Below are 2,936 nucleotides of genomic sequence, written 5' to 3' on the forward strand. Positions count from 1 at the left end.
CAGTCCTCGACCCAGACCCTATGTGTCTCAGCCACCCCGGACTCTTAACTTCGAGCACCACTCTCTGCTTCCAGGGTTCATACAGCTCCTTCTGCCCTTGCCTCCCCTGTCACTGTCCCGTCATCCCTCACCCCCCAGGGGTCCCTTCTCTCCGGCAGCTTTGCCGACCTCCGTGGAAGGGCCCTCCCCCGCCCTTGCTCCCACAAGGGTCCCTGCCAGCCTTGGCCGAGCCAGGCCCACGGCCGCGGTGGTTAGGTCGAGGTCCACAGTCTGTATCTGCCGGCCTTTCTAGAACGTGCATGCGTCTCGATCCCCGGCGTGTCTTTCCCCCCCCATGCCACACCAGGACACAACCACACCCGAGGGCCCCTCTTAGCTGAGGCTCAGCCTCGGTCTCCGTGTGCCAGCCGAGCGTGCTGCCGCGGCTGGTTCCCGGCCCAGGACAACCTCGCGTCAAAAATTGCCTTGTTGGGGCGCCTGGGAGGCTCAGTCAGTTGAGCGTCCGACTCTTGATTTCGGCTCGGGTCATGATCCCTGGGTCCTGGGATCGAGCCCCGAGCTGGGTGCTGCGCTGAGATTGGAGCCTGCTTGGGATTATCTCTGTCCCCTGTCTCTCTCTCTGCCCTTCCCCTGCTCTCTCTCTCTCTCTCTCTCTCTCTCTAAAAATAAATAAATGATAAACTAATAAAAAAAATTTGAACTGCTTTGTTTGTGTGCGTGGAAAGCCAGTGTTCTCCGGTTATCTCAGAATCGTTTCTGTCTCACTGGAGAGTTACTGCTCTCACACGGAGAGGCCGGAGAGCGCTGGGGTGGCCCACGCGCCAGCCAAACGGCCCTGCCCTTTGAACCACTTCTGTTCCAGAACAGCCTCGCACGCCGGGCCCAGGTGTGCCAAAGCTCTGCGCTAACAACACGATGCTTTTGTAAAGTCACAGAAAGCCAAGGAAGCCCGGCTCCCTCCCGGGGCCCCCGCCGGGCGCGGCCGGACCCTCTGATTCAGGCGAGTGGGACGGGGCCGCCTCGCGGGAGACTCTTCTCGCCCATCTGTGTGTCCTCACGTCGTCTCCGGATGCATCTGCCGTGGCACCAAGGGAGGAGACGGCCGTAAATCATCTGCCCCCACGGTCCCTAGGAAAATATTAAAAGCGCTCAGCATAGGTGTGGTTTTGGCTCGAGGGCAGGAGGGCCAGCCCGAGGTCCCGCAGCCCTGGGAGCAGGAGTCTCACGGCGCTGTACCGGTGGCATCCCCGAAGGCTCCCCCCTCCATAAATCGCCCCGGGCCCTGGCGTCCTGACCGGGAGTTTCCGGCTCCTGCTCACCCCAGGGCGAGGGGGTGCTGTCGGCCGCTCCCATCCGACGCCACGGGCTCGGGCCTCGGCTTAACCTTGCCTGACCCCGCAGAGGCCCCCACGCTCAGCGTCCCACACACCACACGCAGCCACAGGATTACACAACACCATCCCGAAGCTGCAGGGAACACCCTGTACAGGCGAGGCCCAGCCCCTCGGCCTGCAGAAGACAAATAGGAAGGAGGAAGGGACCCGGGCGCTGCAACGGGCGTATCCCATCGCAGCCCGACCTCCGCCACTCGTCACCCGTCACTCGAGGACTGGCCACCTCCCTCAGCCCCAGCGGCCGCCTCCGCAGAATGGGCGCAAGCGGCCCACGGGGTGCGGCGCGGGCTCCGTGTACCCCGAGACCCCCAGGTCTCATCAGACCCCGTCAGGATGCGGCGGTTGGCGGGACGAGACGAGAAGGATGAGGGCTCGCGGCGTGGATTTCGCTGGGCTCCCGCCTGGGATAAGCAGCCGGCAGAGAACGGGCTGTTATAATCTTTCCTTTCATGTCCGGCCAGGAATACGGCTCCTCGGAGCAGAGGGCTGCGTCCAGGCTCCGCAGCAGGGCTCGGGGGCCAGCTGTCCCAGAATGACTCTGGCCTTGGCTGGCGAAAGTCTCTGCCAGGAGAAATGGTGAAAGTGGCATATAAACAAGGAGACTTCCCGCAAACACAGGCCTAAGCTACCAGATCCTCGAGTTGCTCTGCCTGCCTCCCTGGCCTCTGAAGCCGCCGGGAGGGAAGGCCGGGACCTGGGGGCCTGTTCCGACAGCACCCGCCTCTCGGAGGCCACAGGGGACAGGCGGGACGGAGTCGCCTCCTGTGACACGCCCTGCAAGCCACGTGTCTCTCTGCAAGACGGGGACTTCCCCAACGGCACCTATCTCTTAGGTCCCAGCCCTGTTCACCCCCAGACAGCCAAGGACAATGGAAGTGCAGAGGAATTCTGGAGCCAGAACGGCCGGCCTATGACCCCCAGCGCTGGCCTGGTCGCTGGGTGACACGGGGCACACACAGCTGTCTCAGGTAGCAGGGAGCGCGGGGAGTGAATTAAAGAACAGATCCCGGGGGCGCCTGGGTGGCTCAGTCGGCTGAGCAACCGACTTCGGCTCAGGTCACGATCTCACACTCCATGAGTTCGAGCCCCGCATCGGGCTCTGTGCTGACAGCTCGGAGCCTGGAGCCTGCTTCAGATTCTGTGTCTCCCTCTCTCTCTGCCCCTCCCCTGCTCATGCCCTGTCTCTCTCTGTCTCAAAAATAAATAAAAACATTAAAAAAAGAAAAAAGAGCAGATCCCGTATGATCCCCTATGTAAGAGTTTCCTGGAGGAGTCAGACTCGGAGAGACAGGGACAGAGGCCTCCAGGGGCTGGGGCGGGGGGTGGGGGGGTGGGCAGGGGTGGATGGGGACAGTTTCAGTGTGGGGAGATGGAAAGTTCTGGAGGTGGGTGGTGCTGACGGCCACACAAAAGCGGGAACGTGCTTTGAGCCCCTGAACCGTGCACTGAAAAACGGTTAGGATGGCGAATTTTATGTCACGGGTATTTTACCACAACAAAACGATTTTCTGAAAACACGTTCAGGGGCAGTGCCACCCCGGG

General features: G+C 62.0%; 1 long non-coding RNA gene across 1 annotated transcript; it reads right to left on the reverse strand.

Annotated features, from left to right (window-relative positions):
* Nucleotides 1-690: 690 nt before the first annotated feature.
* On the reverse strand, nt 691-1,952 carry LOC122467987. Its single transcript, XR_006293126.1, has 2 exons — nt 1,320-1,952; nt 691-1,128 (listed from the first exon to the last, which is right to left on the reverse strand). It is a non-coding gene; the product is annotated as an uncharacterized LOC122467987 (long non-coding RNA).
* Between the last annotated feature and the right edge of the window lie 984 nt (nt 1,953-2,936).

The sequence above is a fragment of the Prionailurus bengalensis genome, chromosome B3 (assembly GCF_016509475.1).
Source record: "Prionailurus bengalensis isolate Pbe53 chromosome B3, Fcat_Pben_1.1_paternal_pri, whole genome shotgun sequence".
Lineage (NCBI taxonomy): Eukaryota > Metazoa > Chordata > Mammalia > Carnivora > Felidae > Prionailurus > Prionailurus bengalensis.